This window comes from Hypanus sabinus (assembly GCF_030144855.1).
Source record: "Hypanus sabinus isolate sHypSab1 chromosome 1 unlocalized genomic scaffold, sHypSab1.hap1 SUPER_1_unloc_5, whole genome shotgun sequence".
NCBI lineage: Eukaryota > Metazoa > Chordata > Chondrichthyes > Myliobatiformes > Dasyatidae > Hypanus > Hypanus sabinus.
Window position 1 is genome coordinate 249,859 of NW_026778912.1, and position 23,184 is coordinate 273,042.

At 47.9% G+C, this 23,184-nt stretch overlaps 1 long non-coding RNA gene across 1 annotated transcript in view; it reads right to left on the reverse strand.

Moving 5' to 3' along the window:
• LOC132385408 (uncharacterized) overlaps positions 1-10,905 on the reverse strand; it is a 62,697-nt gene extending 51,792 nt beyond the window's left edge. The window contains exons 1-2 of the long non-coding RNA XR_009509178.1: positions 10,450-10,905; positions 9,848-9,925 (exon numbers count right to left, since the gene is read on the reverse strand). This is a non-coding gene — a long non-coding RNA (uncharacterized LOC132385408). The remainder of the gene's footprint in view (positions 1-9,847; positions 9,926-10,449) is intronic.
• Positions 10,906-23,184: the final 12,279 nt, after the last annotated feature.

The following is a 23,184-nucleotide window of genomic DNA, read 5'->3' on the forward strand; positions in this document are numbered from 1 at the left end:
CGGTGACGGGACGGGGTCTGTGTCTGTGATTCCCCCACACGGTGATGGGACCGGGTCTGTGTCTGTGATACCCCCACACGATGACGGGACAGGGTCTGTGTCTGTGATACCCCCAGACGGTGACCGGACGGGGTCTGTGTCTGTGATTCCCCAAACGGTGACGGGACGGGGTCTGTGTCTGTGATTCCCCACACGGTGACGGGACGGGGTCTGTATCTGTGATTCCCCCACACGGTGACGGGACGGGGTCTGTGTCTGTGATTCCCCACACTGTGACGGGACAGGGTCTGTGTCTGTGATACCCCCACATGATGACGGGACGGGGTCTGTGTCTGTGATTCTCTCACATAGTGACGGGACGGGGTCTGTGTCTGTGATTCCCCCACACGGTGATGGGACGGGGTCTGTGTCTGTGATTCCCCCGCACTGTGACGGGACAGGGTCTGTGTCGGTGATACCCCCACACGGTGACGGGACGGGGTCTGTATCTGTGATTCCCCCACATGGTGATGGGACAGGGTCTGTGTCAGTTATTCCCCACACAGTGATGGGACAGGGTCTGTGTCTGTGATTCCCCAGACGGTGACGGGACGGGGTCTGTGTCTGTGATTCCCCAGACGGTGATGGGACGGGGTCTGTATCTGTGATTCCCCCACATGGTGACAGGACGGGGTCTGTGTCTGTGATTCCCCCGCACTGTGACGGGACAGGGTCTGTGTCTGTGTTTCCCCCACACGGTGACGGGACAGGGTCTGTGTCTGTGATTCCCCACACGGTGACGGGATGGGGTCTGTATCTGTGATTCCCCCACACGGTGATGGGACAGGGTCTGTGTCTGTGATACCCCCACATGGTGATGGGACGGGGTCTGTGTCTGTGATTCCCCCACACTGTGACGGGACGGGGTCTGTGTCTGTGATTCCCCCACACTGTGACGGGACGGGGTCTGTGTCTGTGATTCCCCCGCAAGGTGACAGGACGGGGTCTGTGTCTGTGATTCCCCCACACGTTGACGGGATGGGGTCTGTGTCTGTGATTCTCTCACACAGTGACGGGACGGGGTCTGTGTCTGTGATCCCTCCACACGGTGACGGGACGGGGTCTGTGTCTGTGATTCTCTCACACGGGGACGGGACGGGGTCTGTGTCTGTTAATCCCCCGCACGGTGACGGGACGGGGTCTGTGTCTGTGATTCCCTCACACAGTGACGGGACGGGGTCTGTGTCTGTGATTCCTCCACATGGTGACGGGACGGGGTCTGTGTCTGTGATTCCCTCACACGATGACGGGACGGGGTCTGTGTCTGTGATTCCTCCACACGGTGACGGGATGGGGTCTGTGTCTGGGATTCCCCCACACGGTGATGGAATGGGGTCTGTGTCTGTGATTCTCTCACAGTGACAGGACGGGGTCTGTGTCTGTGATTCTCTCACACAGTGACAGGACGGGGTCTGTGTCTGTGATTCCCCACATGGTGACGGGACGGGGTCTGTGTCTGTGATTCCTCCACACGGTGACGGGATGGGGTCTGTGTCTGGGATTCCCCCACACGGTGATGGAATGGGGTCTGTGTCTGTGATTCTCTCACACAGTGACAGGACGGGGTCTGTGTCTGTGATTCTCTCACACAGTGACAGGACGGGGTCTGTGTCTGTGATTCCCCCACACGGTGATGGGACGGGGTCTGTGTCTGTGATACCCCCACACGGTGACGGGACGGGGTCTGTGTCTGTGATTCCCCACACGGTGACGGGACGGGGTCTGTGTCTGTGATTCCCCCACACTGTGACGGGACGGGGTCTGTGTCTGTGGTTCCCCCGCACGGTGACGGGACGGGGTCTGTGTCTGTGATTCCTCCACACGGTGACGGGATGGGGTCTGTGTTTGTGATTCTCTCACACAGTGACGGGACGGGGTCTGTGTCTGTGATTCTCTCACACAGAGATAGGACAGGGTCTGTGTTTGTGATTCTCTCACACAGTGACGGGACGGGGTCTGTGTCTGTGATACCCCCACACGGTGACGGGACGGGGTCTGTGTCTGTGATTCTCTCACATAGTGACGGGACGGGGTCTGTGTCTGTGATTCCCCCTCACGGTGACGGGACAGGGTCTGTGTCTGTGACACCCCCACATGATGACGGGACGGGGTCTGTGTCTGTGATTCTCTCACACAGAGATAGGACGGGGTCTGTGTTTGTGATTCTCTCACACAGTGACGGGACGGGGTCTGTGTCTGTGATACCCCCACATGATGACTGGACGGGGTCTGTGTCTGTGATTCACTCACACAGAGATAGGACGGGGTCTGTGTTTGTGATTCTCTCACACAGTGACGGGACGGGGTCTGTGTCTGTTAATCCACTGCACGGTGACGGGACGGGGTCTGTGATTCCCCCACATGGTGACAGGACGGGGTCCGTGTCTGTGATTCCCCCACATGGTGACAGGACGGGGACTGTGTCTGTTAATCCCCCGCATGGTGATGGTACGGGGTCTGTGTCTGTGATTCCCCACACGGTGATGGGATGGGGTCTGTGTCTGTGATTCTCTCACACCGTGACGGGACGAGGTCTGTGTCTGTGATACCCCCACACGGTGATGGGACAGGGTCTGTGTCTGTGATTCCCCACACGGTGACGGGATGGGGTCTGTATCTGTGATTCCCCCACACGGTGATGGGACGGGGTCTGTGTCTGTGATACCCCCACACGGTGACGGGACGGGGTCTGTGTCTGTGATTCCCCACACGGTGACGGGACGGGGTCTGTGTCTGTGATTCCCCCACACTGTGACGGGACGGGGTCTGTGTCTGTGGTTCCCCCGCACGGTGACGGGACGGGGTCTGTGTCTGTGATTCCTCCACACGGTGACGGGATGGGGTCTGTGTCTGGGATTCCCCCACACGGTGATGGAATGGGGTCTGTGTCTGTGATTCTCTCACACAGTGACAGGACGGGGTCGGTGTCTGTGATTCTCTCACACAGTGACAGGACGGGGTCTGTGTCTGTGATTCCCCCACACGGTGATGGGACGGGGTCTGTGTCTGTGATACCCCCACACGGTGACGGGACGGGGTCTGTGTCTGTGATTCCCCACACGGTGACGGGACGAGGTCTGTGTCTGTGATTCCCCCACACGATGACGGAACGGGGTCTGTGTCTGTGATTCTCTCACATAGTGACGGGACGGGGTCTGTGTCTGTGATTCCCCCACACTGTGACGGGACAGGGTCTGTGTCTGTGATACCCCCACACGATGAAGGGATGGGGTCTGTGTCTGTGATTCCCCCAGACGGTGACGGGACGGGGTCTGTGTCTGTGATACCCCTACACGATGACGGGACGGGGTCTGTGATTCCCCCACATGGCGACAGGACGGGGTCTGTGTCTGTGATTCCCCCACACGGTGACGGGACGGGGTCTGTGTCTGTGATTCCCCAGACGGTGACGGGACGGGGTCTGTGTCTGTGATTCCCCCACACGGTGACGGGACGGGGTCTGTGTCTGTGATTCTCTCAATCAGTGACGGGACGAGGTCTGTGTCTGTGATTCACCCACACGGTGAGGGGACGGGGTCTGTATCTGTGATTCCCCCACACTGTGACGGGACAGGGTCTGTGTCTGTGATTCCCCCACACGGTGACGGGACAGGGTCTGTGTCTGTGATTCTCTCACACAGAGATAGGATGGGGTCTGTGTTTGTGATTCTCTCACACAGTGACGGGACGGGGTCTGTGTCTGTGATTCCCCCACAATGTGACGGGACAGGGTCTGTGTCTGTGATACCCCCACATGATGATGGGATGGGGTCTGTGTCTGTGATTCCCCCAGAAGGTGACGGGACGGGGTCTGTGTCTGTGATACCCCTACACGATGACGGGACGGGGTCTGTGATTCCCCCACATGGCGACAGGACGGGGTCTGTGTCTGTGATTCCCCCACACGGTGACGGGACGGGGTCTGTGTCTGTGATTCTCTCAATCAGTGACGGGACGAGGTCTGTGTCTGTGATTCACCCACACGGTGAGGGGACGGGGTCTGTATCTGTGATTCCCCCACACTGTGACGGGACAGGGTCTGTGTCTGTGATTCCCCCACACGGTGACGGGACAGGGTCTGTGTCTGTGATTCTCTCACACAGAGATAGGATGGGGTCTGTGTTTGTGATTCTCTCACACAGTGACGGGACGGGGTCTGTGTCTGTGATTCCCCCACAATGTGACGGGACAGGGTCTGTGTCTGTGATACCCCCACATGATGATGGGATGGGGTCTGTGTCTGTGATTCCCCCAGAAGGTGACGGGACGGGGTCTGTGTCTGTGATACCCCAACACGATGACGGGACGGGGTCTGTGATTCCCCCACATGGCGACAGGACGGGGTCTGTGTCTGTGATTCCCCCACACGGTGACGGGACGGGGTCTGTGTCTGTGATTCCCCCACACGGTGACGGGACGGGGTCTGTGTCTGTGATTCTCTCAATCAGTGACGGGACGAGGTCTGTGTCTGTGATTCACCCACACGGTGAGGGGACGGGGTCTGTATCTGTGATTCCCCCACACTGTGACGGGACAGGGTCTGTGTCTGTGATTCCCCCGCACGGTGACGGGACAGGGTCTGTGTCTGTGATTCTCTCACACAGAGATAGGATGGGGTCTGTGTTTGTGATTCTCTCACACAGTGACGGGACGGGGTCTGTGTCTGTGATTCTCTCACACAGAGATAGGACAGGGTCTGTGTTTGTGATTCTCTCACACAGTGACGGGACGGGGTCTGTGTCTGTGATACCCCCACACGGTGACGGGACGGGGTCTGTGTCTGTGATTCTCTCACATAGTGACGGGACGGGGTCTGTGTCTGTGATTCCCCCTCACGGTGACGGGACAGGGTCTGTGTCTGTGACACCCCCACATGATGACGGGACGGGGTCTGTGTCTGTGATTCTCTCACACAGAGATAGGACGGGGTCTGTGTTTGTGATTCTCTCACACAGTGACGGGACGGGGTCTGTGTCTGTGATACCCCCACATGATGACTGGACGGGGTCTGTGTCTGTGATTCACTCACACAGAGATAGGACGGGGTCTGTGTTTGTGATTCTCTCACACAGTGACGGGACGGGGTCTGTGTCTGTTAATCCACTGCACGGTGACGGGACGGGGTCTGTGATTCCCCCACATGGTGACAGGACGGGGTCCGTGTCTGTGATTCCCCCACATGGTGACAGGACGGGGTCTGTGTCTGTTAATCCCCCGCATGGTGATGGTACGGGGCCTGTGTCTGTGATTCCCCACACGGTGATGGGATGGGGTCTGTGTCTGTGATTCTCTCACACCGTGACGGGACGAGGTCTGTGTCTGTGATACCCCCACACGGTGATGGGACAGGGTCTGTGTCTGTGATTCCCCACACGGTGACGGGATGGGGTCTGTATCTGTGATTCCCCCACACGGTGATGGGACGGGGTCTGTGTCTGTGATACCCCCACACGGTGACGGGACGGGGTCTGTGTCTGTGATTCCCCATACGGTGACGGGACGGGGTCTGTGTCTGTGATTCCCCCACACTGTGACGGGACGGGGTCTGTGTCTGTGGTTCCCCCGCACGGTGACGGGACGGGGTCTGTGTCTGTGATTCCTCCACACGGTGACGGGATGGGGTCTGTGTCTGGGATTCCCCCACACGGTGATGGAATGGGGTCTGTGTCTGTGATTCTCTCACACAGTGACAGGACGGGGTCTGTGTCTGTGATTCTCTCACACAGTGACAGGACGGGGTCTGTGTCTGTGATTCCCCCACACGGTGATGGGACGGGGTCTGTGTCTGTGATACCCCCACACGGTGACGGGACGGGGTCTGTGTCTGTGATTCCCCACACGGTGACGGGACGGGGTCTGTGTCTGTGATTCCCCCACACTGTGACGGGACGGGGTCTGTGTCTGTGGTTCCCCCGCACGGTGACGGGACGGGGTCTGTGTCTGTGATTCCTCCACACGGTGACGGGATGGGGTCTGTGTCTGGGATTCCCCCACACGGTGATGGAATGGGGTCTGTGTCTGTGATTCTCTCACACAGTGACAGGACGGGGTCTGTGTCTGTGATTCTCTCACACAGTGACAGGACGGGGTCTGTGTCTGTGATTCCCCACATGGTGACGGGACGGGGTCTGTGTTTGTGATTCTCTCACACAGTGACAGGACGGGGTCTGTGTCTGTGATTCCCCACATGGTGACGGGACGGGGTCTGTGTCTGTGATTCCCCACACGGTGACGGGACAGGGTCTGTGACTGTGATTCCCCGTCACGGTGACGGGATGGGGTCTGTGTCTGTGATTCCCCAGACGGTGACGGGACGGGGTCTGTGTCTGTGATTCCCCCACATTGTGACGGGACGGGGTCTGTGTCTGTGATTACCCCACACTGTGTCGGGACAGGGTCTGTGTCTGTGATACCCCCACACGATGACGGGACGGGGTCTGTGTCTGTGATTCCCCCACACGGTGATGGGACGGGGTCTGTGTCTGTGATTCCCCACACGGTGACGGGACGGGGTCTGTGTCTGTGATTCCCCCACACGGTGATGGGACCGGGTCTGTGTCTGTGATACCCCCACACGATGACGGGACAGGGTCTGTGTCTGTGATACCCCCAGACGGTGACCGGACGGGGTCTGTGTCTGTGATTCCCCAAACGGTGACGGGACGGGGTCTGTGTCTGTGATTCCCCACACGGTGACGGGACGGGGTCTGTATCTGTGATTCCCCCACACGGTGACGGGACGGGGTCTGTGTCTGTGATTCCCCACACTGTGACGGGACAGGGTCTGTGTCTGTGATACCCCCACATGATGACGGGACGGGGTCTGTGTCTGTGATTCTCTCACATAGTGACGGGACGGGGTCTGTGTCTGTGATTCCCCCACACGGTGATGGGACGGGGTCTGTGTCTGTGATTCCCCCGCACTGTGACGGGACAGGGTCTGTGTCGGTGATACCCCCACATGGTGACGGGACGGGGTCTGTATCTGTGATTCCCCCACATGGTGATGGGACAGGGTCTGTGTCAGTTATTCCCCACACAGTGATGGGACAGGGTCTGTGTCTGTGATTCCCCAGACGGTGACGGGACGGGGTCTGTGTCTGTGATTCCCCAGACGGTGATGGGACGGGGTCTGTATCTGTGATTCCCCCACATGGTGACAGGACGGGGTCTGTGTCTGTGATTCCCCCGCACTGTGACGGGACAGGGTCTGTGTCTGTGATACCCCCACACGATGACGGGACGGGGTCTGTGTCTGTGTTTCCCCCACACGGTGACGGGACAGGGTCTGTGTCTGTGATTCCCCACACGGTGACGGGATGGGGTCTGTATCTGTGATTCCCCCACACGGAGATGGGACAGGGTCTGTGTCTGTGATACCCCCACACGATGACGGGACGGGGTCTGTGTCTGTGTTTCCCCCACACGGTGACGGGACAGGGTCTGTGTCTGTGATTCCCCACACGGTGACGGGATGGGGTCTGTATCTGTGATTCCCCCACACGGTGATGGGACAGGGTCTGTGTCTGTGATACCCCCACATGGTGATGGGACGGGGTCTGTGTCTGTGATTCCCCCACACTGCGACGGGACGGGGTCTGTGTCTGTGATTCCCCCGCAAGGTGACAGGACGGGGTCTGTGTCTGTGATTCCCCCACACGATGACGGGATGGGGTCTGTGTCTGTGATTTTCTCACACAGTGACGGGACGGGGTCTGTGTCTGTGATCCCTCCACACGGGGACGGGACGGGGTCTGTGTCTGTTAATCCCCCGCACGGTGACGGGACGGGGTCTGTGTCTGTGATTCCCTCACACAGTGACGGGACGGGGTCTGTGTCTGTGATTCCTCCACATGGTGACGGGACGGGGTCTGTGTCTGTGATTCCTCCACACGGTGACGGGATGGGGTCTGTGTCTGGGATTCCCCCACACGGTGATGGAATGGGGTCTGTGTCTGTGATTCTCTCACAGTGACAGGACGGGGTCTGTGTCTGTGATTCTCTCACACAGTGACAGGACGTGGTCTGTGTCTGTGATTCCCCACATGGTGACGGGACGGGGTCTGTGTCTGTGATTCACCCACACGATGACAGGACGGAGTCTGTCAGTGATTCACCCACATGGTGACAGATGATTCTGTGATTCCCCCACAATGATGGGATGGGTTCAGTCTAAATTTACATTTCCAAGAATACAATTCAGGCTTGTGGAATCTGGATTCTTTCAGGTAAAACTACATCAAATACCATGAAAAATCTCTGCTCCTTAAGGTGTGGGAAGCTGTCACCAAAGACTCATGCAAATTTCCAAAAATGTACTATGGAGAGCATTCTAACTAGTTGCATCACTTTCTGGGATAGAGGGGTCACTGCACAGGACTATGAAAAACTATAGAAAGTTGCAAGCTCAGCTGGCTTCATCATGGGTGCTGGTCACCCAGCATTGAGGACATCTTCAAAAGGTGATGCCTCGAAAAGGTGGCATCCATCATTAATGACCTCCATCACCTAGGACATGACCTCTTCTTATTCCTTCCATCAAGAAGTGGAACAGGAAACTGAAGACACAGCTTTTATCCCCCCGCCACCATATTTCTGAATGGACATACCTCAACATTTTTTGCTCGCCTCTTGCACTACTTATTTAATTTTTCAAAATATATTTATTATTGTAATTTATAGTTTTAAAAGAATTAGTATGTGTTGCAACCTACTGCTGCTGCAAATCAACAAATTTGTCACTCATATGAAACCTGAATCTGATTCCCAGTGAGGTCCAAACAGTTCACTATACTACCACCCACATAACTTCCCACAAAATTTCCTCCTTTAATACCAAGACACAAGAGACTGCGGATACTGCATTGACCTGGAGGAGAGAGAAAAGGGGCTGAGGGAGCAGGTTACTGAAAGTTGGGGAACTCAGTGCTTGGGGTTGTAGATTACTGATTGTTGGGGGAGAGATACGAGATGCTGTTCCTTTAGTTTGCTTTTGAGTCTCACCATGACAGTGAGGAGGGCGAGGACAGACTTGTTGGTGTGGGAATGGGGAGCAAAATTAAAGTGGCAGATCACCGAGAACTAGAGATTGACTCCATTAACACTGTCAATACATAAAGGATTTTGCCTGAACCTAAAGTATTGTATAAGATGGACCTTTTAATCCACTTCCTTCTGGCCCTTGCACTTTATTTTCTGCCTGGACCAGAATTTCTCTGTAACTGTACCACATTATTATGCATTTTGTTTCTACACACTAGACACTAAAATACTACAGCACAGTACAGGCCCTTCGGCCCTCAATGTTGTGCCAACCCATATGTTCCTTAAAAAAAGTACTAAACTCACACTATCCCGTAACTCTCTATTTTCCTTTCATCCGTGTGCCTGTCCTATAGGCCCTTAAAACCCCTAATGTTTTAGCCTCCACCACCATCCCTGGCAAGTCATTCCAGGCACCCACAATCCTCTGTGTAAAAAACTTACCCCTGATGTCTCCCCTAAACTTCCCTCCCTTAACTTTGTACATATGCCCTCTGGTTCTTGCTATTCATGCCCTGGGAAACAGGTACTGGCTATCCACCCTATCTATGCCTCTCATAATCTTGTAGACCTCTATCAAGTCCCCTCTCATCCTTCTATGGTCCAAAGAGAAAAGTCCCAGCTCTGCTGACCTTGCTTCATAAAACTTGTTTTCCAATCCAGGGAACATCCTGGTGGGTCTCCTCTGAACCCTCTCCATAGCTTCCACATCCTTCCTATAATGAGGTGACTAGAACTGAACACAATACTCTAAGTGTGGTCTCACCAGAGATTTGTGGAGTTGCAACATGACCTCTCTACTCTTGACCAGAGACTTGTTTCTCCCTGCAGTAACTCGATGTACCTGTAAATTTAATTAATATTAATCAGAGAACAATGGTACTGGAGTGTGGCACCTTGTTGCAAACTATTCTCTACAGATCTCAAAGAGGAAGATCTGCAGATGCCAGAAATCCAAGCAACACAAACAAAATCCTGGAGGAACTCAGCAGACCAGGCAGGATCTGTGGAAAAGAGTCCTGATGAAAAGTCTCAGCCTGAAATATCAACTGTTTATTCTTTTCCATAGATGCTGCCTGGCCTGCTGAGTTTCTCCAGCAGTCTGCATGTGTGCTTCTCTACGTATTTACTCATTACTTCTATTACTGTTCTAATCTTTTAAATCTGAATTCTAGATTCAGATTCAGAATAATTTATCATGTGGAAACATACAGTACAGTGAAATGTGCCATTTGTATTAACAACCAACACACCTGAGGACATGCTGCAGTAGCCCACAAGCGCCCTGACACCTTCTGGCATCAGCACAGCATGCCGCAGACCTTGACAGAACACAACAAAACAACAGCAGCAAAACAAGCCCCTTACCTCACACATATGGACAGTCCTCCAACTCCAGAACAGGCTTCCAGTCTCCAAGTTTTGGCCATTGGGTTTCGACACCTGGATGTCCGATTGACCTTTGGGTTTCGATCTTTGGTATCAACCCCAGACTAGACGCTCCCTTTTGTAAAATCTCTCTTTGCACTGCTTATTTAATTTAATTTTTAATATATATATATCCCAGTATTATGTATTGCGATATATTTCATGACATATGCTAGAGATATTAAACCTGATTCTGATGACATGACCCGCATTCCAAGCTTGCTGACTGACCGACCCTAATGCCCCCTGTTCACATGGACATCCAATCCTGGGACAGCCTGACATCCATTTTAAAACTTTAAATGCTATGCCTGTAAAATGACCTGGCACCTTATTGTCTACCTGCACTGCACTTCTGTAACAGTATTATTTTAATCTGTATGGACAGCATGCGAAACAAAGTTTTTCACATGTGGAATTGACCATGATGAAGTAGTTCAGGGTCTGCAACGTTCATGGGAGTTCAGCACCCAGCTGCAGTTCAAGGATTAAAATTCTAAAGGGGATGGAGTCAGAACTGAATAAATACAGCAATGTTCTCTTCAGCTTAGTTCCGGTGGCACATCACCACCACCACCTACTGGCCATTAGCAGTGAAACGATTTATACGGGATGCCATGAGCGATGACAAGAGGCTGCAGAATCAGTTATTTCCATCACAAGCACAAGTGTCCCCTCCATTGAGAACATCTTCAATAGATGGTGCCTTAAGGTGGCAGCGCACATCATGAAGGATCCTCACCATTTGGGACATGCCCTCAAATTACTACCATCAGGGAAGAAGTACAAGAGCATGATGACCCACACCCAACGGTCAAAGAATAGTTTCTTCCCCTCTGCTATCATGTTTCATAATGTTCCGTGAACACTAACTCATCTTTCCTTTTTGAACTATTTACTTATTTTTGTAATATTTAGTGATGTTATGTTTTGGTACTGTATTGCTGCCACAGAACAAGAGATTTCTCATCAATTAAGTCACTGATAATAAATTTCTTCTACTTATAAACTCTTCTCAGGCTTCCAGCTGGGTACAGGTATCAATTTTAACTGACATTTCAATGACAAACTCTGTCATCTTCATCAAGGATGATGCCTGGGCACGTCTAATCCAGTGGTATTTATATTCCCATTGTCTATTCTTCCTGATTGGTTAGTCCTCATCCAATCAAGTTTCTGATGCCCCACCTTGTTTACAATCAAAATCCTGTTCTTACTTAGAACGAGGCCTTCGTCTTTATTAAAACTCTGTTCTTCTAGTTTTATTTCAATGGTGTTCCTAGATACAGGTTTCCACTGTGCATCCTGTCTGGCCGATATATGCTGCTCCACATTCACAATCGTGTAAGTGCCAGCTGTCCTGAGTCCTTGGTCATCTTTGACTCACAAGCTGTGATCTGAGCTTTCTTACGGATTTGTGGATGGTATTAATCCAGCATTTCTTCAGGATCTTGGTGATTCTGCCAGGAACCTTGGAAATATAGGGAAGACAGGCTGTAGTGATGGGTTCCTCCTCATTGTTAGATTTCCCGGTTTTTCTGTCAGCTTTTTTATGGGCCTGATTGATTTCCTTCACCTTGTAGTCATTCTATAGGAATGGCATGCTAAATTGTCTTATTTCCTCATGGAAATTCTCCAGGTCCAAAATAATTTCACACAGTCAATCTAAGTAGAAACCCATACAGAAGCTCAAATCACAGCTTATGTGGGTCAAAGATAACCTGGGTTTCAGGACAGCTGGCCTTTACAGCATTCCCTGTGAATGCAGAGCAGCGTATATCGACCAAACAGGACAAACAACATTTTAGGTTGTGATCCTTCCTCTGTATCCTTCTGTCTGGGAAAGGGTCCCAATCGGAGACTTTGACTATCCATTTCCCTCCACAGATGCTGCCCAACCCACTGAGTTTCCCCAGCAAGTTTGTTTATTTCCTCGAACATGGAATTTATCTGAAATGTTACTGTTACTCTCTCCACAGACACTGCCCAACCTGCTGAGATTTTGTGACATTTTCCCACATTTCATAACATATTGGTTCAGTTTTTCTTATCCCAGTTACCTGGATATCCTAGATGGTGATGCTAGGCAGGTCCCATTTACAAATGACAAAGATTTTACACAATCTTAATATACTGGTCACTTTGCCCAATTTCAAATTACCCCATTGCAGACATTTTTTTCTACATGTTGCACTCACACCCTCCTTCCTACTAAAAACTGAAATGCATCTCTCTTTCTCATTAGGGATGAAGGGTGGCAGGCTTGGAACATTGACTGTTCCTCTCTCTTTATAGATGCTGCCTAACGTGTTGAGTGTTTCCAGCATTTGCTATTTTGATTTCAGTTCGCTAAATATTTGCATTAATTTCATTGCAGTCAGATTATGCAAATGAAATTAAATCCATCTTAAATAAGCAGCAGCCCTACAAATACTTGTCACCTCAGGCATCGTCATTAGGAGAATGAAAAACCCACACACTGATAATGTGCACCTAGCTTTACTTTCTTAGGAAGTTTAGAACAGTACAGGCCTTTTCGCCCATGATATTGTGCCAACATCTTAACCTACTCCAAGATCAATCTAACCCTTTCGTCCCACATATCCATTTAATACTAACAAACTTCTACAGATATCCAGACTAGTTGCATCATGATCTGGTATGGCAAATGAAATGCACAGGAACATAGGAAGATGCAGAGATGCAGACTCAGCCAATATATTATAGGCACATCCCTCCTCACCATTGGTAGTATCTACAGGAGGCACTGCCTCAAGAAGTCGACATACACCATTAAAGATTCCCACCTTCCAGGCTATGCCATCTACTCGTAGCTCCCATCAGGCAGAAGGTACAGAAGCCTGAAGTCCCACACCACTGGGTTCAGGAACAGCTACTTCTCTTCAACCATTCATTTCTTGAACAAGCCAGCACAATCCTAATCACTACCTCAGTATAGCAACGCTAGAACTAATCCGCATTACAATAGACTTAAAAAAAGTAATTGTGTATAATTTGTGCTTTTCTTGTGAATGCTACTTATCTGATGCTATGTGCCTGTGATACTACTGCAAGTAAGTTTTTCATTGCTCCTGTGCTCATAGAGTTCAACTCGAAAAAGTAATTCACTTTCGTAAGGTCAAATTTGACGGCAGAATACAGGGTTGATGGCAGGATTCTTAGCAGTGTGAAGGAAGAGTGAGTTCTTGGGGCCCACTTCTATAAATCCCTTAAAGTTGCTAAGAAGGTGCATAGTGTTTTAGACTTCATTAGTCAGGAAATTAAGTTTAAGGAAATAATGTATAAAATAATGTATAAAATTCTTGTTAAACAACACCTAAAGTATTGTAAACACAAGAGGATTCTGCAGATATTGGAAATTCAGAGCAACACACGCAAAATGCCAGTAGAACTCAGCAAGTCAGGCAACATCTATGGAGGGAAATAAACAGTCAACATCAGAGTCTTGGCCCAAATTGTCGACTATTTATTTCTTCCTACAGATACTGCCTAACCTGCTGAATTCCTCCAGCATTTTGATTGTGCTGCTCAAAATTTCCATAATCTGCGCTGATCAACTGGCTGGTTCACTGATATCTTTAACCTCTCACTTCAGCAGTCTGAGGTATCTACCTGCTTCAGTTATACTGGCGCCTAAGAACACAGTAACCTGCTTCAATAATTATCATCCAGAAGCACTTATGTCCACTGTGATGAAGTGCTTTGAAAAGTTGGTGATGAAGATTTGTGTTTTGGCAAGGCCAAGTCAAAGTCCTGACCTTAATCCTATATAAGTGTTGTGAAAGGATGTAAAGCAAACAGTTCAAGCAAGGAAGCCCACCAATGTCCCAGGGATGAAGCAGTTTTGAAAGGAGGAATAACCTAAAATTTGTGTAAGCTGATGTGCAGGACCAATAACGGTTACTGGAAACATTTGGTTGAAGTTATTGTTGTACAAGGGAGGTCACACCAGTTACTGAAAGCAGAGGTTCACATGCTTTTTCCAAAAAATACATGCGGCATTGGATCAATTTTCTTGGAGAATGGTTAAGCAAGTGTGGTGTTTCTAGGTGCTGTTCATTTGATTGGGTTCTCATTGTCTAGTTTTGGGACTTGTGTGGTGATCTGATCACATTTTGGCTCCTGCTTGTGCTGGGCTGGGAAGGATTCTGCAGGGATCACGGACTTTCTAGTGCCACTGTATAATAGAGCAAAAATTAGTGGATGTTAGAGGATTGAGAAGCTTTTAAAAACCAACAGAAGGCAAATGAAGAAGTCATTCAGAAAGTAAAGATGCAACATGGATGTAAGTTAACCAATAATATTAAAAAGGATACTTAAAGTTTCTTCAGATACATAAAGTGTAATGAGAGGCAAGAGTGGATATTAGACTGCTGGAAATGATGCTGGGGAGGTGGTAATGGGGGGGGACAAGGAAATTACAGGTGAACTGAATATGTATTTTGCAACAGTCTTCGCTGTGGAAGACACTAGCAGTATGCTGGAAGTTCCAGAGTATCAGGAGTCAGACGTGTGTGAAGTTGCCATTACTAGGGAGAAGATTCTTGGGAGACTGAAAGATCTGAAGGTAGACAAGTCACCTGGACCAGATGGTTTACACCCCAGGGTTCTGAAAGGAGTGGCTGAGGAGATTGTGGGAGCATTAGTAATGATCTTTCAAGAATCACTAGATTCTGGAATGGTTCCAGGAGATTGAGAAATTGCAAATCTCACTGCATTCTTCAAGAAGGGAGAGAGGCAGAAGGAAGGAAACTATAGGCCAGTTAGTCTGGCCTCAGTGGTTGGGAAGATGTTGGAGTTGATTATTAAGGATGCGATTTTGGGATACATGGAGCCACTAGATAAAATAAACTGTAGTTAGCATGGTTTCCTCAGGGAAAATCTTGTCTGACAGATCTGTTGGAATTCTTTGAAGAAATAACAAACAGAATAGATAAAGGAGAATCGGTTGATGTTGTGTACTTGGATTTTCAGAAGGCCTTTGACAAGGTGCCACACATAAAGATGCTTAACAAGCTACAAGCCTATAGAAATACAGGAAAGATTCTAGAATGGATAAAGCAATGGCTGAATTCAGGAGGCAAAGAGTGGGAATAAAGGGAGCCTTTTCTGATTGGGTGCCAGTGACTAGTTGTGTTGGGATGGCTTCTTCTTATGTTACACTCAAAGAGTAGAAGGAGATGAATTATATAATTCTTGTTACATGCACCTGCAGTTCAACTCTGAGTGAAAATGCAGAAAGTTTGTAGTTAATAACTCATTTCCTTCTATCTGAGGCTACAAACTTATCTATCACCCCAGCTGTGGACCACTTCTACGAGGTAGAGATCTGTATGCTCCACGACCGCTGGACTAACTGTGTATATGTAGGAGGGGACTATGTTGAAAAATAAATGTGTTAGGTTTTCTAAAATTAACTCCTTCTACCTTAGGCCATGAACTTAACAATCACCCCTCGTATAACATAAGAAGAAGCCATCCCAACACAACTAGTCACTGGCACCCAATCAGAAAAGGCTCCCTTTGTTCCCACTCTTTGCCTCCTGAATTCAGCCATTGCTTTATCCATTCTCAAATCTTTCCTGTATTTCTATAGGCTTGTAGCTTGTTAAGCAGCTTCATGTGTAGCACCTTGTCAAAGGCCTTCTGAAAATCCAAGTGCACAACATCAACCGACTCTCCTTTACCTATCCTGTTTGTTATTTGAAGTTAATAACTCATCTCCTTCTATGAATTTATCAATTACCCCATGTTGTGGACCATTTCTGGAAATCCATGATGCCGACTTCTACAAAGAAGTGATCCGTATGCTCCATGACTACTGGACTAAGTGTGTAAATGTAGGAAAAATTAATGTGCTAGGTTTTCTAAAATTGACTCCTTCTAACTTGGGCCACAAACTTATCAATCACCCCTTGTATGTCAATGGCTTGATGTCTGAATTGATAGCCTTTTTTTTTGCAAAGTTCACAGATGATACAATAGGGTTTTTAAAGAGACTGTTAGAAAGGCACATAGAGATTAAAAAAATAGAGGGCTATGAGATAGGGAAATTCTAGAGTAGGTTGCATGGTCAGCACAACAGTGTGGGCCGAAGGGCCTGTAATATGCTGTAAATTTCTATGTTACATGAAACATCTGAACTCCTCCCTCAGAAGTGACTTGGATCCACTCCAATTTGCCTACCAGCACAATAGGTCACAGTAGATGCCATTTCATTGGCTCTTCACTCAACCCTGGAAATCTGGACACCATCAGTCTTTCATTGATTCTATGATGATTGTTATTCTGCTATAGATTTATTGAGTAGGCCTGCAAGAAAATGAATCAGAATCAGGTTAATATCACTGGCATATGTTGTGAAATCTGTTAACTTTGTGGCACCAGTACAATGCAATACATAATAGAGAGAAATAAAACTGAATTGCAGCAAAAAAAATATAGACATACACTCATCCATACAGGTCTTAATGAAGTCAGTGACAGCCGTGGTGCACTCATTCTGAGTCAATACATAATAGAGAGAAATAAAACTGAATTGCAGCAAAAAAAAACAAACCAGGAAGCTGTTCCTGAATCGCTGAGTGTGCCTTCAGGTTTATGTACCTTCTGCCTGAATGAGAGGACGGCATGCCCTGGGTGATGGGGGCTTTAATGATGGACACCTCCTTTCTGAGGCACCTTTCCTTGAAGATGTTTTGGATAATATGGAGGCTAGTGCTCATGATGGAACTGACTAATTTTACAACTCTGCAGCTTACTTTGATCCAGTGCAGTAGCACACCACACCCCACACCATACTAGACAGTGATAAAGCCAGTTAGAATGCTCTCTACAGTACATCTGTAGAAGTTTGCAAGTGTTTTTGGTGACATACCAAATCTCCTCAAACTCCTAATGAAATGTCTTGCCTTATTAATGGCTGCATCGATATGTTGGGTTCAGGTTAGGCCCTGAGATATTGACACCTAAGAACTATAATTTGATCACTCTCTCCACTTCTAACCCTTCTAAGAGGACTGGAGAGTGTTCCCTCGTTTTGTTCTTCCTGAATTCCACAATCGGTTCTTTGGTCTTACCGACTTTAATTGCAAGGTTGTTGCTGCGACACCGCTCAACTAGTTGGTGTATCTCGCTCCTGTACACCCTTTTGTCACTATCTGAGATTCTGCCAACGATGGTTGTATTGTCAGCAAATTTCTAGATGACATTTGAGCTGTGCCTAGCTACACAGTCATGGGTGTAGACAGTGTTAATTGTCAGTGAGGTGGAGATGTTATTTCCAATCCATACAGATTGTGGTCTTCCAGTTAGGAAGTCAAAGATCCAGTTGTAGAGAGAGGTACAAAGACCCAGGTTTTGTAGCTTTTTGATCAGAACTGTAGGAATGACAATGTTAAATTCTGAGCTGTAGTCAATAAACAGCATCCTGATACAGGTATTTGTATTGTCCAGCTGATCCAAGACCGCATGGAGAGCCAATGAGATCATGTCCATTGTAGACTATTGTGGCAATAGACAATGCAATAGAAATATATATCTACCATAACCAACCTCTCAAAGCACATCACTGTAGATGTGAGTGCTATTGAACAATAGGCATTAAGGCCGCTCACCCTGCTCTTCTTGGGTACTGGTATAATTGTCCTTTTGAAGCAGGTAGGAATTTCCAACTGTAGCAATGAGAGATCGAAAATATCTTGTAACACACCAATTGGTTGGCACAGGTTATTAGAGCCTTACCAGCTACTCCATTGGGGCCTGTTGCCTTGTGAGCGTTGACCCTCTTGAAGGACAGCCTGACATCACCCTCCGAGACAGAGAGTAAAGCATCACTGCCATTCATGATGTTAGGTTTTGCTTTGCTTTGAAGTAATGGCCTGCAAACCCAGAAAAGAGTTGATGTGCATCTGATGTTGCCTCCAAACTTGTTTGGATTTGCCCCTTAGCTCTTGAAATAGCCCTCACAAGACATACCTGGTTTTCTAATACATGCTTAGGTTACCAAACTTGAATGTCACAGATCTAGCCCTCAGCAGAGCACAACATCCTGGTTCAGGCACAGATTTTGAATTGGCTATGTACAGTAAGTTCTTGTAGTCACACACTCATCGATACAGGTCTTAATGAAGTCAGTGAAGCTATGGTGCACTCATTCTGAGTCAAAGATGAATCCCCGAATACAGTCCAGCCCACCAGTTTAAAGCAGACCTGTAAGTGCTTCTGCGCCTCCCTTGTCCATACCTTCTTGGTCCTCACTACTGGTGCTGCGGTCCTCAGTCTCTGCCTGTACTCAGGGAGTAGAAGTACAGCCAGGTGATCAAACTTTCCAAAGTGTGGGCATGGAATAGCATAGTAAGCACTCTTGATGGTGCTCTGTGGTCCAGTGTGTTGTTTCCTCTGGTGCTACAAATGATTTGTTGGTAATAATTATTTAGGGACTTTTTTCAAGCTGGTCTAGTTAAAGTTCCCTAAAAATGATGGGGAAGGCATCTGGACAAGCTGTTTAATTCCTGGTGATTACATTGCTCAGTTCATAATCAGCCTATTTGACATTGACCTGTCAAACGCTTCTTTAAACGAACGAATAATCCAGCTTGGCATCCCCTCTTCCGCCATCTTAAAGGGGGAAGCACGCCAATGCCAACCAGAGTTCTGTCACTTTTAAGTGGCAATTGATCTTTTAGTCACATTAATACAACATTATTAACTGTACAGACCTTAGATGTAGCAGACCAAAACAGGAGTAATTGATGATATCCATCAGAGTTTCACGCACCAGTCGCCTTCTCAGCGTCAGCTCGGCATCTCATACATGGTGACATATATGTATTTTGATAATAAATTTACATTGAGCTTTTAAATCTGTGGGGAATTTGTAGCAAACAATGAGTAATTGGAGAAATTTGATGAGAGTGAGGAGGAATTGTGGACATTTGAAGAGAGTGAGACAATTTAGACTAAATAGGGAAGTTTGGGGTTAATTGCATAGAAGTTGGGAACTGGGTGGGGTCAGTTGTTTAAAAATGGGTAAAATGTGGAATTATTTGCAAGAAAATTGAGGAAATAGGTAACTCTTCTGTAAATGAGGGACTATAGGTGTAAGTATGAGATATTTAACAAGATCTGTTTTGGTAGGCTGTTCTGGAAGATTGAGATGCATGGTGGTGAAGTTTGGATTTAGAATTGTCTTGCCCATAGAAGTGGTGAAAGGGACTTATTCTGGCTGGACCACCATGACCAGTGATGTTCTGTAGAGACCTGAACTGGGACCTCTGACGTCTGTGACCTCAATGAAAACACAGATGTCCGTGAGATTCTGCAGATTATCGAAGTACATATATGTCACCATATACAACCCTGAAATTCATTTTCTTGTGGTTATTCACAGTAAATCCAAGAAACAATAGAATCAATGAAAGGTCACACCCAACAGTACGGATAAACAACCAATGTGTAAAGGACAACAAACTGCAAATACAAAAGAGAAATAAATAAGCAAGCAGTAAATATTGAGAACATGAGATGATGAAGAGTCCTTGAAATCGAGTCTAGAGGTTGGGCAAAGAGCTCAGTGTTGGGGTGAGTGAAGTTCAGTAACTTTATCCCCACTGGTTCAAGAGCCTGATGGTTGAGGGGTAATAAAGGTTCCTGAACCTGGCAGTATGTGTCCTGAAGCTCCTGTATCTTCTTGATGGCAGCAGTAAGAGCATGGCTTGGGTGGTGAGGGTCTTTGATGATGAATGCTGCTTTCCTGTAACAGCAATCGATGTAGATGTGCTCAGTTGCAGGAAGGGTTTTTATCTGCGATGGATTACTTTATGCAGGATTTTCCATTCCAGGACATTGATGTTTCCATACCAGGCTGTGATGTAACCAGTCAATAAACTATGATGCTTGCTGAAGTTTAAGATGTCACATTGAATCTTCGCAAACTCCAAGAAACAGGCACTGCTGTGGTTTCTTCATAATTGCACTAAGTGCTGGGCCCAGGACGCCCCTTTCAAAATGACAACCAGGGAATTTTAAGTTGCTGACCCTCTCCACATCTAATCCTCCAACGAGGACTGGCTCATGGACCTCTGGTTTCCTCATCCTGAAATTAATAATCAGCTCTTTGGTCTTGCTGACATTGAGGAAGAGGTTGTTGCTGTGGCACCACTCAGCCAGATTTTCAATCTTCTTCTATATGCTGATTCATCAGATTTGACTTGGCCAACGAGAGTGGTTTCATCAGCAAATTTGAATATGGCATTGGAGCTGTACTTGGGCATACATTCATAAGTGTAAAGCAAGTAGAGCGGGGGGTAAGCACACAGTCTTGTGGTGTACCCATGCTGATAGAGATTGTGGAGAAGATGGTGTTGCCAATCTGAACTGACTGGCACCTGTGGGAAAATTGAGGATCCAATTACAAAAGGAGATATTGCAGCCAAGGTCTTGAAGCTTTTGGATTAGTTTTGAGGGGGTGATGGTATTGAATAACAAGCTGTAGTCAATAAAGAGCATCCTAATATATGCATCTTTACTGTCCAGATGTTCCAAGGTTTAGAGAAGAAGGAGGCGACCGCAGACTGCCAAAGCAGGAGGTTAAAGATTTCAGTGAACACTTCAGCCAGTTCATAAGCACAGGTATTTATTATTCAGCTGGCATCCCGACTGGGCCATATGCTTTTTGTGGGTTCACCATCCTGAAGACTGTTCGTACGCCAGCCTTAAGAGATCGCAATCACAGGCTAATCAGGGGCTGCAAGAGTTTGTGATTATTCCTCCATGCTTTGGCAGTCAAAGCAGAGAAGGCATTGAGCCAATGTGGAAGCAAAGCCCCGTTGTCACCGAGGTTACTTTATAGGAGGTGATAGCATTCAAGCCGTGCCACAACTGTCGAGTATCCTTCGTTGATTCAAGTTTAGTCAGGAATTGCCATTTTACCAACAAGATGCTTTCAGGAGACCATCTTGGTCCTTTTATAACTTTCTCGGTCACCAGATTTGAAAGATTTTGCAAGGAAACACTCATTTACAATAAAGTCTGTGCCAACCATAGTGTATTCGTTCAGATCCACAGATGAGACCTTGAACACAGTCCAGTCCACAAACAATGCAAATCTGTCTCACATGATCACTTCTTTGTTGCCTTAATCTCTGGAGCTTTGCTTTTTAGCCTCAGCTTGTATGCAAATAAGAGAATGACAGCCAAGTGATCAGATTTACAGAAATGTACTCTGGTCATGGAACTGCAGGGAATCCTTATCTTAGAATAGCAGTGGTCTAGTGTGCTGGGACCTCTGGTGCTAGATTGTATGCTGATGGTAATTGGGCAGGATTTTCTACAAACAAGCCTGGTTGAAATTCCCAACAACGATTTGAAATGTGTCAGGATGGACTGTTTCTTGTTTAGAGATTTACATCAATGAGGCACCAATAGTCTAAACTTGTACCAGAATTCCTTAATTTACCTTGGTTTTTACTGCCATATTTCAAAGATTCAAAGTCTAGTTATTACCAAAGTACGTGTGCCGTATAAAACATTGAGATTCTTCCCAGAGAGCCATAAAACAAAGAAAAACAGTGGAACACGTTAAATCCCCAACAAACAAAAAACAACAAATCTTGCAAATGGTAAAAATGAGCCAAAAACACTGAATATAAAACATTAAACCACAAAGTCATAGACTTTGTGCAGTGTCATTCACTGACTGCAGAGCAACAAGAAAGCAGAATATTAACTGCAGAATCAAAAGACAAACAGCATCGATGAAAACCTTGCCCAAGACCCAAGATTCTGGGACCATCTTCCAGCAGTAACAAGTGAGTTGGGAGAGCGTGACACACAGAGAGACCAAAGGCACCTTCCACTGGCAGTAGTGAGCAAGAGGGAAAGAGAGAGAGTGGTCAAATGCAGGCAGATGGTGCCTTCTGCTCTTGACCTTACTGATTTCAATCTTCCTCCATGCTTTAATCAGAGTGGACCACGGGCTAACGCCCATCTCCATGCTTCTTGGCCTCTAGGCCGCACAATTCAATTTAAACCCAACTGAACTCTCTGGGAGACAGCAAAACGCCAGATCACTCAATCACCCCAAACGTGTAAATATTAACAGAATCATGCTTGAAAGAGGAAGTAAAAGAAGTAGTTTCCTGAAATGTCTGAATATTTACCTCAATATTCCTTCAATTTACCTCAGGTTTCCCCCCCCCCCCTTTGCTTCCCCATTCCCTCGTAATTTTCCTTGAGTTTCCTCAGGTACCTCCACTTCATCCCACAATTGATCTGAGGCTTTCCAACCACTCAACTTTCCTCAATTTTCCCCCTCCTCCCACGTTTAACATCCTTCTATTTTCACTGCAGCTCTCCCGCCAGGAGAACGGCGCATGCGCCGAACCGCAGCGCAGTGTCCGCCGGGTATTGTAGTACTGTCAGTCTTGACTATTTAACTCCACCTCCCGGCATGCCCCGAGAGCCTATCCCGTCCTCCGCGCTGTTCTCTGGGAAGAAAGAGCTTTTAGGGGATAAAACACGTCAAAAGTAAACAAACCACTTTAAAAATTTCAAAGAAAACTAGAAAATTAGTTATGATAAAGAATCTACCAAATAGATTGCAAGAGGTCTGTCGGCATTCACCGCAGCCTGAGCTGGTGTGTTGTTCGTCGG